At 40.2% G+C, this 15,060-nt stretch overlaps 1 protein-coding gene across 2 annotated transcripts in view; it reads right to left on the reverse strand.

Annotated features, from left to right (window-relative positions):
- Positions 1-15,060, reverse strand: part of RAPGEF2 (Rap guanine nucleotide exchange factor 2) — a 241,738-nt gene that overhangs the window by 186,444 nt on the left and 40,234 nt on the right. The gene's annotated exons all lie outside the window — the stretch shown is intronic.

Raw genomic sequence — 15,060 nt, forward strand, 5'->3', positions numbered from 1 at the left:
ATAACACTTGCTCTAAAAAGATGAGGAAAGTTTAGAACGTATCTGGGAGATAATCTGAATTACCAGAGCTCTCAAAAAACAAGTCTTAACTGCCTCTATTAAGCAACGATTAGATTTCTGAAACAGATCACCATCCTGATTTATTCATCAAACCTAACCACACACCAGGGATCAAATTTATTATGTACGAGATAAGCTATTATGCAGGGCTATGATTAACGAACTACCACAACCGCCACCACACCTGAATTATTTCTTTCAATCAAAGAACACTTTCACAGAAAGAAAAACTACCAGGGAACTACAGATTCTGTATGATCTGAAAACATAATTTAACTGTGTTAAAAGAAAACTACCTTCAAATACAGCTAAGATCTCTTCTAACCACTTGCTTTCTGAAAGCAATATCGCAGAAGAAATTCATTACAAAATTCAGTTTTTCTAACAGAATCTTTAATTCATATTAAGTAGTCAATCCCTGAAAACAATTGAAAAAAAATCTATCTCAAAATGTTTAAAATGCTACACAACAATCCATTTTTTAAGTTTACCCCCAAGATTTGTTTAAACCATATACTTAAAAGAATGTCCTCACACAAATGGCTATCCTTTTTTCCTCTTTCACTTCCTTTCTCCCCACATAATTTATATATTATCTTTGGGGGGAAAAAAGCATTTATGCATTCAAAACCTATAGCTTTAAAGAACTTTTATTTCCAACTAGTTCCAAATATGTGATCACAAGGAATCAGCAGAAGACTAAAAATGTAGCATAGGACAAACTATAGAAGAAACTGTTGCACTATTTTTACCTTTTAAACCTCAATATGGGTAAGTAAAACCAACTTGAATATGAATTCCTGCCTTGTACTCAAAAAGTTTCATTGTTAAAGAGAAAAAGATGATTTACAGGATTATGTAGATAGAGCCTACATTCCAACTTCACTTAAACCAAGTCCACTTCCTTTTGGAGTCACTGCTTTAAAGCACAAAATAGCAGATGTTCACCCAGACAGCTTGCTACCTATAGAAACAGATACATTACACACATATTAAGGATATGCACCTGCCTCTAGTCTAAGCTCTGTGGGCTGCATTGCAGTCCACTGAAGCAGACTTTCTTCACGCATGCGCTGTTAGAATAAATGCAATGAACACCTTCCAGCCATAGTCCCAGCACTAAAGGGATATCCCTGTGTCATGAATGGGGCTTTAATGACATGGGTCTGAGGCTTGGTTCTACCATTACTAGCTGTGTGACCTTGGGTAAATTCCTCAACTTTCCTCATCTGTAAAATAAGGATAACAGGTATGTCCTTCATTCGGTTTGAAAGAGGGTTAAATCTGCCTAAATATTAGCTATTGCGAACATTTCACATAGCCATGACTATCAGAAATTGATGCGAAATAACAAGGAAGAATCAGTCAGTAAAAGGTACATGTCATAAAATAAGTAACATTTTAAAATGAGGATAGACAGACGTGTCATCTACGGTTTACCTGACACACACACACAAAAAGACTCTTCAAAGTCTGCCCAGCTAGAATACTAAAATAATGTTGACAGTTTCTTCCTGGAAAAATCCTTTTCAATTAAAAAATAATGTAAGTGCACAATTACTACGAATCCAAAGCCACATTTCATACTTAGGTATCAGAGTTAAAAGGGATTCTCCTTAAAAAAAAAAAAAAAAGATAATGTCCAAACACCCTATATACAATGGAATATTATTCAGCCGTTAAAAAGAATGAAATAATGCCATTTGCAGCAACATGGATGGACCTAGAGATTGTCCTACTGGGTGAAGTACGTGAAGTACATCAGACAGAGACAGAAAAATATTGTATGATATCACTTATATGTGGAATCTAAAAAAAAAGATACAAATGAACTTATTTACAAAACTTAAACAGATTCACAGACTTAGAGAATGAACTTATGGATACGGGGGGCAGGGGGGAAGGATGGGGGGAAGGGATAGTTAGGGAGTTTGGAATTGACATGTACACACTGTTATATGTACAACAGATAACCAACAAGGACCTACTGTATAGCACAGAGAACTCTGCTCAATATTCTCTAAAAACCTAATTGGGAAAAGAATTTGAAAAAGAATAGAAACATGCATATGTATAACTGATTCACTTTACTGTACACCTGAAACGAACACAACATTGTTAATCAACTCTACTCCAATATAAAATAAAAAGTAAAAAAAAAAAAAAAAAGGAGGGGGGATTCTCCTTCTTTGCAGATGGATAAAAGTCTGACCAGAGGGAAATCAATACTACCTGTGTTATCCTTGTCTCACAATTTCCACAGAAGCATTCACCTGGGGATCTGAAAACAATGGGGTTCGTTCCTCCTAAATTAAGAAAAAGGAAAAAAAAAAAGAAAAGAAAAAGGATGCAGCTGCTTCCATCCGGGACTAGGATGCTGCTATACAAGTTCAGAACACCATTGTTCACGCTGTCAACTAAAATTACCCCCATGCTTCTAATGAAGAGTTGAAGTTGTAGAACTTTTATATTCTGCTAATTTTCTTAAAAAGTAGCAAAACTGGGCTTCCCTGGTGGCGCAGTGGTTGAGAGTCCGCCTGCCGATGCAGGGGACGCGGGTTCGTGCCCCGGTCTGGGAAGATCCCACATGCCCGCGGAGTGGCTGGGCCCGTGAGCCATGGCGGCTGAGCCTGCGCGTCCGGAGCCTGTGCTCCGCAACGGGAGAGGTCACAACAGTGAGAGGCCCGCGTACCGCAAAAAAAAAAAAAAAAAAAAAAAAGGAGCAACACTGTTTAAGCCATGAGAAAGTACCTAACAAAAGAGCAAAGTAAACCACAGAAAGCAGTGAAGGGTTGATAAATAAATGGGCTGTTCCACCACGGCCCAGCCAATGCACAGATCCCTTTTAAATAGCAGATCATTAAAAACTCTGAGACTGGAACATGTAATGCCTCAAATTTAATTTGTCGTATCACAAACATAAAGAATCTTGCAGTGGTCAAACTTGATTCCGGAATATCGTTTTTAAACAGACCCTGGGACGACAAAAACAACACTGTGTGTTCTCTTGGAAATCTCCATAAGGTTGACCCCATTACGAGTCCTGAAATCAAAAGAAAAAAATTTTCCCCACACAGATTCAGGCAACACGTTTTCCCCAAGAGAATAATAATGACGCCACGCCACTTCTGCCATACAGTGGAATCTGAATTTACGAATTCTTGTTTGTCAAACAGAAGGAAGACGGTGCAGAATGGAAACAGCTACATGACCCAGAAGGAAAAAGGCTGAAGGAGACACTGCAAATGACAGAGGTGGCAGAGGGTAACAATTAAGAGGAAGTACCTTGGCATCAGAACCCAGCTGCAGTCCTGGGACTTACCCAACTGGTAAGACTTACCCAACAACTCTAAGCTGAAGTTTCTGTAAACTGAAGATAATACCTACTTGACAGTGCAACTGTGAAGATGAAATAAGTTATATAAAGCACTTACACATTGGCTACCTTATAGCTTTTGTCACTGTTTCAAATTCAAGGGAAAAAAGGATTAGACAGACTCCACAGTGCCAAATAAGACTGAAACCTTCCAGCAAGATGCCCAATGACAATTTCTGGTTCCTTTAAGATCCCAGGTCCAATTTAGCAAATACTGCTAATAAAATTTCATCCTTCTCGGACTTCCCTGGTGGCGCAGTGGTTAAGAATCCACCTGCCAATGCAGGGGACACGGGTTCGAGCCCTGGTCCGGGAAGATCCCACATGCCGTGGAGCAACTAAAGCCCGCGAGCCACAACTACTGAGCCCACACGCCACAACTACTGAAGCCCGCGCGCCTAGAGCCCGTGCTCTGCAACAAGAGAAGCCACCGCAATGAGAAGCCCGCACACCACAACGAAGAGTAGCCCCCGCTCGCCGCAACAAAGACCCAATGCAGCCAAACATAAAACACTAAATTTTAAAGAAAAATTTCATCCTTCTCGGTAAGATTAAAATTGTACAAAATGAGCAAACGGAAAAGACTAAGTTTTGTGTGCTTTTCAAGCTACCTTTGATGCTCACGTGAATGACCAGTAATCTCTTTTTTTTTTTTTTGCAACCACCAAGGGTTGCCATCAGTACTTACTTACCATTCCCTCTCCACAAAGAAGAGAACGTTTGCACAAAGTGTCCAATAAGGAACTGTGTAAACGACAGGTGTCCTGTACTTAAAAGTAGAGGGATTTAGGTAGGAAATTGTTGGATACCACTGACAACCTTTTAAGTGCTTTCTTAAAAAGCAAATGACAAGGTAAAGGTGTCATTTTATTGACATAAAAGGTAAAGGTAAAAGGTAAAAAAGATGGTTTAGGTACTGCCCTCATGGAAGAGTGGAGGTTCACTAGATAGTCTTCTTTTTTTTAATATTTATTTATTTGCCTGCACCAGGTCTTAGTTGCAGCACGCAGGATCTAGTTCCCTGATCACGGATCGAATCTGGGCTCCCTGCCTTGGAGGCGTGGAGTCTTAACCCCTGGACCACCAGGGAAATCCCCACTAGACAGTCTTCAAGACCTGCAGCTTCAGGGCACAAGAAAGAGAACCAAAGGACAGTTAACATGCTTCCCTTCGCTTCTTGTCCAAATATACTCTGTATCTGTGTCTGTATTTACACCTAAGTAATAATGTTTTCCCAGAAAGGAGAACAATGAGAGAGAAAAGAGAACTGAATTGCAGCTCCTAGAAAGTTTTGTTGGGTGGGGAGTGAAGGGAGCAGAGGATAAACAGGAACTTTTCCCTCTACCCACTTTTGGCAAAAATGCAACACAGACACTCCTAAGAATAAAAATTATAAAGACTTTCTGTTTTACATGTATCCCTTTTAAGAAGAAAACATTACGCACGTTCAGTATAACTCTGAAACGCTGGATGAACAAACTGGGCGAACAATCACTTGGGAGAATCAACTTTCTAAATGCAACGACTACACGTACGTACTCTTTGCTATTTTTACTACAGAATTTCATTATGCTCTGCTGTCACTGCCCCTGCCTCTTTCCATACCCCAACTCCTCCAAACCCCAGGTTCCCTACCCTACCCTTCTCACCACTGCCACTGACACAAGGAGGAAAGGAAAAACGGGGTGAAATGGCTTCAACTGCCTAAGGGATTGTCCTAAGAAAGGATTCCTTTCTTAGAGAAATGCATCTCTAGCAGTAGACATATGTGGGAAGGTCTTTTAAAAATTCCAGATGGAAAAGCTGACATCTGAATGGACAGGGAAAGCCACTGCAACACAGAAATTTAAATTATTTCTTAAGTTTCCCCTCCATCCTAAAAAACGGACTTGGTGAAAAATTCCTTTTCACAAGTAGATTACAGACACCAAGTGCAACAAAACTGGCAGTCTTGTAAAACCTGTTCTTCCAAAAAGCCATTCATTCGTCTTGGTTAACAGGTACAGTCAAGTTAAGTCAAAGGCATGACTCTGAAACCCTAGAAACCACTTTAAAGGGTCATCGGCTTGCAATTCCCAAACTGGAAAGTAAAGAATACAAGAAACACATAATTCAGCAATACAAGGAGTATCGGCCATCACAGACGAAAAACAGGAATGCTGTCTCTCTCCCAGGTGCTCAGGCACCACCCCTGCACTGGAACACCCTCCAGGCCAGCATTCTTCTCGCTATTACATCCTGGTCTCATTCAGGCTCACTCAGCTACAACCACCAGAGGTCCTGACGAGAACGGGGAAGCTGCAGTCCTCACCTCATGGTTCATGGAGTCTGCAGAGCTCGCCGACATTTACACACCATGAAGTTCCTCATGAAGATGTCTTTCCCTCACCTTGAATGGGCAACGCAAGAATCTTAACCGGCCAAATACGGTGAACAGCCAATGAACCAAGACATGCCGAGTGGGAAAGATGGTTCCTAAACTAACTGATCATCCATCAAAGTGAGCTTCTCAAATAATACATACACATGCCTGAGCCCCTCTCCAGCTGTGCTAAATCACGGACTCCAGAGAACTAGGGATCCATTCTTCTCACAAGCAGAACGTGTCTCCCCCAGCCACCCCGTCAAGGAATTCTTGTCATCAGATGAGTTTGGGAAAAACAGAAGTAAGGGAACACTTGAAGGATCACTGGCTTCCTATTATGTGCAATTGGGTTCCTTGTCAAAAGCACCTAATTATCACTGTCCTTGATAATCTTATGGTGTTGGATGGCATTGTGAGGGCAGAATTTTCATCTTCCAAACAGGGTATAAAAATCATGGTTTTTGTTTATGGTAAGTTAGTTTAATAGCTATAATACAGCAACATGAATAACCAAAGATGCCATAAACCAGTTAAACAGAAAAAGCGTAAAACATCTTAAGGGTTATAGCGAGCTCCTGCCTAAATTTCTGGAATAAATGTATGTGAGTATTTGTCAGTCCTTCAGGAGAACAGATACACAGCATCTTAGAGCATGGTAACAGTAGCCTGACTTGAGAATCTGAAAGCCGGGATTTCAATCTCAGCTTTCCTACAAAGAAGCAAATTACCAAACTTCTCTTGAGTCTCATTTATAAAAAGGGGTAATAATGATTTCAGAGTTTTACCGTTACAATTAAGTAAGAAATAGGTGTACCATTAATAAAAAATGACTTAACATATTTGAGCACTTACCTTATACTAGACACTATTCTAAGCTATTCCAGCTACTGTTTTAAGTAATCAAAAATGTGTATCATTAACTTGAATTATTTGTTTATCATTTCTCCTCAGCTCTACCCAGGTCTTCGCAAGATAAAATGCAGCCATCATCCAAACTCAACATTGCATTCGACAGCGTCAAAAATCATAAAAGCTACCTGTTTGAAAAGGATCATTTTCAATCGTCAGAGCAGTCTTAGGAGGTAGGTTCTTTCATTATCCCCTATTTTACAAATAAGGAAGTTCAGACAGGTTAAGTAACTTGCTGAAGATCATAGAGCTTGTAATCTAGCGTCCTTAACCACTATGATAAATTAAATCTCTCCAGCATACAACACTCAGAATAGATTTTAGGCCTTTCTCCCAACCTCCACTAATTCAGGATCCTGGGTGGTAAAAACAGATCTCATGCTTCCAATTAGGTTTAATACACATATTTCTTCCCCGGAACACTCAATGGAATTGTCTCCTTAAGCCATTTACCCTCCGCAGCTGGCTGAGCAAGGATACCCTGGGGTCTCTTTTTAAGTCCATGTAAGCCTGAGTTGCAAGCTTAGGATGCTTTCTGCCAGTGTTTACTTACCCTTTATTGCTAATAATTATAATTTATATTTGTAATTAACATAATCACCATTTCGGCTGGACTACACTCCACTAATGTTATACGAAGATAGTAGTAATAACCTAAGAGCAAAAGCACGATTACTCTGCCCACTTCTGCAACGTTTACAGTGCTTTAGATGACAGCAGTTCTCAACAGGTGAGTTTGATGCTATTGAATCCAAAAACTGAATTTGGATGATGGCTTCGCTGTAGGCTATAGAATCTTGGGAAGAGTTGAGTAGACCTGCAAAGGGGAAGTTATAAACAAAAAGGAATTCAACTTGATAATATAAATTTTCAATTGCCTGAAAAAAAATGCGAATGTATATTTTAATTAAGTAGACCCTTCTCAAAGGTTTCAGAGTGAGGAAGTTAGAAAGTGACCATTTTCAAAGTAACTATTTAGCTCATCGTCACTTTGTAACAAGGTACGTGACAAGGAAAATATTTATTGTTTTTCAAGATCAATCATATTGCTCTTACTTTTAAAAATGACTCAACCTTGAAGTATAAGGATGCCTTTACTAATTGAATGTCAGGTCTGCCAAGACACAGAACAGTGCTCTTTTATTCCTTGAGAAGGAATCAAAAGACGTACTTGAGAATTGTCACATCTTCTGCAGTACTGCTCAAACTAATTCCAGGAGTTTCTGCTGTTCTAAAGAGTCAATTCAGGTGGGGAACAACAGAATACTGCCCAGTAAGAGCCCTACTAGAGAAACAGATAACATCACCCGCGTTCCGCTACCTGGAAACATCTCACAAAGAAGCCCATTATCTTTTTTCCATTAAATATACTTCTCAAGATGGAATTATATCATTGAACACTCCTACCCTTGTTCAAGGCCAAAGGGAAGAAGAAATGCCTTAACATTTAATTTTCTAGTCCTCTTAGATCTTGTCAAAACAAGGAAGAGGAAATAAAAAAGGTGCAAGAGGTTGATTGTCCGTCAAAATGGAAAATTAAAACTGCTCAGCTGGAATTCCATATTGGCTTTAAGTGCCAAGTTTCTCAACTTTTCCCCACTCATCTACACTTTTGGAAAACTTAAAAATCTCGCTGACTCCCCTACTATATAGTTTAAGATTGTCCCCTATTTCCAGTTTGAGAACCACTGTAGCCACAGTTTCCCCGTGTTAATTTCTGCGGTTTATGTTACGGAAGTTATAGGATTATTGGAATTCCAAATATCAATTTTTTTAATAATGCTGAGTACTTCACCCCCCAAAATTATTGCTTTAAATAAATATGTAGGCTACTGAAAAGCAGTGTGTACCATATACTTATAATAGATTATACAAGTGGCTGGCTCTCTAGGCAAGCAGAACTGTAACTATGGCATGTGGATTATCCTCATACATTACTATCAAAACTGAACATCTGTCTCCACCTCCTTGGTCTAACGTAGAATTCTTGTGAAGCAGTGTGGTGACTTGCAAAGCAATCTGACTGAGATCCAGAATCAAATCTGAGATCCTGAGCAAGTCTTCAATTCCCTCTGGGTCTCCGATTCCAAACGTGTCTTTCACAAATGGTTAAACCAAGCGTCTCTAAACTCTAAACTCTCCTTAATCACTAACTCAGCCTCCTACCCATCTCCAGAACGCGTACTGTACAAATTATCAAGTACATTAACAGAGCCAAACATCAATCACTGGATCTTTCTTAAATGCCACATGCTGTCACCACTTTCTGAAGCAATATGAATTAGAAACAAAGAAAAAACAAGAAACGAAGGTAACGCGAGTGCAATGAGCGATTACATAAGAACGTGATGGTAACCTGAGTTCAAGGACACGAGGACACTGCATTCTCCAAAGCACGAAGACAACTCTATGAGTGAAAGGATTTCAAAAGATGGGAGACGCAGACAGGACGGTACCAGTTAGGCAATACTATAAGGTGCCTTCTTTATCTGTGAGGAGTACTCAGGGGTCAGGTAGGGAGAGAATGGGCCTCTCCTTTCCAGACCCCACTGCTGCCTTTGCACCAGGGTACTGAAGCCCACTGGCATTTCTCATGCTAACTCTAGGGGGCAACCCGCTAACCAGCTGCTAAGACAAACCCTCCTCTGGGCTTCCAGGAGACAAAACGCCACTTATTTACAATTATAGCACCATGTGTTCATGGTTACAGAATCATAAAATACTAGAATCTCTCCAGCTCCTCATTTGATAAGCAAACTAAAGCTTAAAGACATTCATCAACTTACTGAACACGGATTCCTTACCTAGCCGGCCAATCAAGGCAAATATCCTTACTGGCTACAGTATTATGGACTCAGAGGCAGAAACATGTTTAAAGTTAAAACACACACATACAAATTAAGCGTCTACTGTATACCATGCCAAGCACTGAGATTTATGTGTTTCTTTCCAATCTAAGGTTAACTAATTCACAGTTTCATTTAAAACATCCATTACAAATTTGCACAGTACCCCTTCCTTGAATAGCCTACAAGAATTATAGAAATAATTTCCATGGAATGGACATTTTCTCAAAAAAGAGCAAAGATCCGATTTCAGTAAGTTTAAAGGAAAAAAAAGGCAAGGGCAGAGAACGAAATGCTACACATGCCAGAGAAAATCTAGCCACTCCTGTGCTGATGTGGAAGCCCTCACCGTAGAAAACTGTGAAGAGTTCAGCTGAAAGAAGAAATGAGACCCCCTATTTTTGCTACACTTCTAAATTATTAAAGCCACCAATATGGACATCTACTTTAAGACTCATGCTGGGACTTCCCTGGTGGCACAGTGGTTGGGAATCCACCTGCCAATGCAGGGGACATGGGTTCGATCCCTGGTCTGGGAAGATCCCACATGCCCCAGAGCAAGTAAGCCCGTGCGCCACGACTACTGAGCCTGCGCTCTAGAGCCCACGAGCCACAACTACTGAGCCCACGAGCCACAACTACTGAGCCCGTGCGCCTAGAGCGCGTGCTCCGCAGCAAGAGAAGCCACCGCAGTAAGAAGCCCACGCACCGCAGCGAAGAGTAGCCCCCACTGGCCGCAACTAGAGAAAGCCCATGCACAGCAACAAAGACCCAACACAGCCAAAAATAAATATGTTTTTAAAAAAACTCATGCTAAATGCCCCAATTTCATTCATGATTTTGGATCCTCAAAGCAGAATCACCTGGTAAGTCTGGGTCTTACTGTATCTTGTTCACAGAATGAGGAACTGTAACAGTAGTTCTCCAACTCGTCTACACATTAGAATCACCTGGGGAAACTTTTAAAAATCCGGTGCCAACCTAAGGCAGTGTGTCAGGATGGACCGGGTTGTCACTATTCTTTCATGTCAGCGGGAAGATTTGTGATGGGCACCTGGCGCCTGATTTGTAGCTGCTTGATCGACCCTCTTTAGAACTCTTGATTCCAAACTCCAGCTGGCTTCCCTGGGTGGAGACATCTGACACATGTCTCTGTAGTTTGCAGCTGGAGAGAAATGCATGTTCGTGGGACTCATGCAAGGAGGGGTGACTTGGAAGCCTGAACCCCAGCTCTCTAACCCTTGCCTACGGATACCTCTCCTGCTTTCCCTCAGTATGTCCTTTGCTGTGATAAACATTCACCATGATGATTAAAAAAAAAAAAAAAAATCTGGTGCCGAGGCCACACTCCAAATCAATTAAATCAGAATCTCTGGGGTGGGGCTTCGAGTAGTTTTGAAAATCTCCCCCAGATGTTTCCAATGCACAGTCAAAAGAACCAGATGATAGCTAGGGTCAATCTAGCTCCAAAATTCTACATCTAAGTCAACTCTGATAATTCTAATGCTAATAAAGGCTAGTTGCCGTAATTAAATCATCTGTTAAAGACAGATAAAAGATTACTGAAAAGCTATAGTAAGTCACCAACATAAAAGTGTAAACAATCAAAGTGAATGGCATATAACAAGCCTTCAAATATTCACTAACCACCTAGAGAGCAAAACCTAAAATTAGAAAGTGAAAATAGAAGACAATTTGAGACAAGAGCACATTTAAGATATATAACACTTATAAAACTTGATTATAAATACATGAGTCCAATGGTAACTTCCCTAAGTTTCCCTGATCAATAAATACTGTCATAAGACCTTAAAAAGACATACCAAAGAATCTTTCTCTCAATAATCTCCTACCATAGTTGATGTTGAAAATAAAAGTCTTAGAGATGAAATTCTGTGCCTCCTTACCAACATAAAAGTTATACAAAAGCCCTAGTGTTGGGCTTAACTTTTCTCATCTTCTTTATGAGTTTTCATTGTTAATTCATGCTACTCTGTAATTTGTCCCCCATATCCCCCAAAAAGGAATAAGAACAGCAACAAGAACATTGAAACGATGATGTATGGTTGACATGTTTTATTCTGGTTGATCTTTTCTTGAGCACTAGGTCAGAAAAAATATAAAATGTATTCTATGGTAATGCTTCCTAATCATAAGCATTAATACCTGCTTTTGCAAAATGAGACACATTATGTTCAGTAACTGAATTATTTTAAAATGAAATAAAATAATTTATTAAATAAATAAATAAAATAAAATAAACCAGACGACTGCATTATAATAGTGTGTGTGTGTGTGTGTGTGTGTGTGTGTGTGTGTGTGTGAAGAACTAGAATAAAAGCCAGGCTGTCTAGATGGTTTGTGGTCCTGATCGAATCCGTTAACTATTCTGGGGAACGTGGACAGGACACTTAACTTACATTGAGCTAAATTTTCTTACCTGAAAAATTAAATAGAATAATACAACTTCTTAGCTCCTTTGTCACAAATAAAATTTAAGCAATGCATAAACTATGTTAGAAAGCCTGGGCAATTTTACTTAAATGGTCACCTTGAGGAACAGAAGCTAAATAACTCCTCTATTGCATTCTACCTTTGCCATTTCTTGTCACAGGACTGAAAATATTCCTATTAAATCCACAGGTCCCAGAGATGGTGTTTACTGCTTGGGTTTAGGACCACCTGGTAATTAAGATGGGAAACAGAAAGAGAAATAACCTTGGGATCATTTCCCTATTTTTATTATAAAAACATCATATAAATAATCATATAAATGTAAATAATATATAAATAATACTTATACTAATAGTAAATAACTTTCAAAACTAGTTTCTTGAAAACTTACATCAAATACTATTACATTGTTAGAAAACTGCCTTACGCTAGAAATTAAAGTTCTCTATTTTTATTTAGAAAAACATTAACAGGGTATCTTACGGTCCAGAAGTGATGATTAACTCTTCAGTTTAAATATCTCTTCTTCTGAAAAATTATTAATATTGTGAGTGCAAAGGCCAATGTGGAAATCCATGCATGTGAACTCCCCTTTCATAATAAACTAAAGAGCAAAAGAAAATTACCCCAGCTTGTAACTTATTAAACCCCAAATGACAGATATTCAAACATCTCTTCATGCATGAAAAAAAAAAAAAAACTATTCTTTAGGGCAGCAAAAAGGTGGGCCTAAATTTTCATACCAGAAGAGTTAACAGTAATAAACATAATAACTTTATATGTTTGTAAGAAAGAGGAGACTTTGGGGCATGCACCTTGTCTAATCTACCTACACAATTTAGACACTCACGTCTGCGCCTAGAGAGACACCAATTTGCCTGAGGAGCATACCTTTAACATCAAAATTTTAAGCTTCACACACAAGAACATTAAATCTTTTGATACAACACAAAGCTGTACCTATGTACATCAGGATGCATACATAGGTATTTATATCCCAGCTCTGTCCAGTGAGAGGACCTAGAGGAAACACCCCAGAAGCAAGGAGCACACCCAGCACCCAGATCTTAGTTTCTCCAATAAAAGGAACCAAGGGTCCTCAAAGAAATGGCTGGTTCTAAGACGGTGGGGAACACACAGGATGAACCTGGAGCGTTCAGAAGTACCAGAAAGTAAGAAAGCACTCAAGAGAAAAAGAAGATGAAGACATGGCCAATGAGCACAAGCGCTTCAATGCCAAGCAAGAAAATAATATACTATTAAATTAGAACCCAAAGTATAAAATCAATATCCCTGAATCCATACTGATATAAATGAGGGAGAAGAGGTAATCTTCCTTAAAGAAGAATTCCCAATTATTTACTTAGATGCTTCCTCCATGGGCGGGAAATGGGGGGGGGGGGGAACAGTTAACAGCAGAGAAATCTGAGGCATCACCCCAGCCAGGTTATCAAGGTCAGCACCAACTGTGACAGGTCACGTGGACAGGACGTACTTTTTTTTTTTTAACATCTCTATTGGGGTATAATTGCTTTACAATGGTGTGTTAGTTTCTGCTTTATAACAAAGTGAATCAGTTATACATATACATATGTTCCCATATCTCTTCCCTCTTGCCTCTCCCTCCCTCCCACCCTCCCCTCCCCACCCCACCCCTCCAGGCGGTCACAAAGCACCAAGCTGATCTCCCTGTGCTATGCGGCTGCTTCCCACTAGCTATCTACCTTACTTTTGGTAGTGTATATATGTCCATGCCTCTCTCTCGCTTTGTCACAGATCACCCTTCCCCCTCCCCATATCCTCAAGTCCGTTCTCTAGTAGGTCTGTGCAGGACGTACTCTTGATATCACGTGAAGAAACAGCACTTTTCCTCCGTGGTCTTCCTCCCAGAAACTCAACATCCACAGTCCAGTCACGAGAAAAACATCAGACAAACCCAACTGAGGGACATTCTACCAAACAACTGACCATTAGTCCTCAAAAGGATCAAAGTCATGAGAAACCAGGAAAGAGCGAGAAACACAGGTCAGAAGGGGCTGAACCCCGAGTGGGGACTGAGTGCAGTCTGACGTCCTGGCTGGTCCTGGAACTGGAGTGGCGTTCGTGGGAAACTAGCAGAACGCGAACGAAGTGGAGAGCTGACAGTAATGCCCCAGTGCCGGTGCTTCGGTTTCACAAGTGCATCACAGTAACCAAGAGGCGACAAAAGAAGAAACCCAGTGCGGCATACACAAGGGCTTGCTGCACCGCCTCTGCAACTCTTCTGTAAACCAGTTATTCCAGGATGAAGAGGTTACTTCTGAAACAACTGTATCCATGTGGACAGATGGATCCAAAAACTACTTCATGACGCAGCTGAAGAGATACAACAACGCAAAAGGACTTCGTAGGTTCAGGCCATGGACACCTGGCCTCGGAATCTTTGCTTCTGGACTCTAGTTTGGGAACGATTTACAGACTAGAAAGAAACAGTCATCATTTCAGAGACCTAAAAGGTTACACCACAGACCCTCTCCTTTCATCTTAACCACATCAGGGATGGAGACCTGGTGATTCCTCACCCTCAACACGGCCTCTTCCGTGCCTTTAGGGGCAGAAACTTGTTTCCTAAGTTAGTCTTTTCCCACCCTATCAATTTCACACAACTGCTATATCTCTGAAACACAAAACCTGAAAACCTCTGATAACACCCTACTTTAAACAGACACCACACACACACACACACACACACACACACACACAGAGTAATAGCACAGAGTAATAACTGATCTTTACTTACCTCACACCTTCCCCAAGCATCTTAACTCTCTACCCAAAATAATGTTTCCCAAAGCCCACAATACTTTGGGGGTTGTTCTTTGTTTTTTCAATACTTTTTATCCTGCATGGGATTGTGAGCTCCCCCAAAAAACAGGAAAGAGCAGTTCTTATTTATTCAGATTCATCCTCCACCGTCTAGCCGTGAACTTTATGGATAACAGATACCTAAAACGTCCTTTAATTTTCTTTAAAAAAACAAGTTTCCACATTAAATCAGTTTGAAAATCTCA

This window comes from Leucopleurus acutus (assembly GCF_964270905.1).
Source record: "Leucopleurus acutus genome assembly, chromosome: 4".
Classification (NCBI taxonomy): Eukaryota; Metazoa; Chordata; class Mammalia; order Artiodactyla; family Delphinidae; genus Leucopleurus; species Leucopleurus acutus.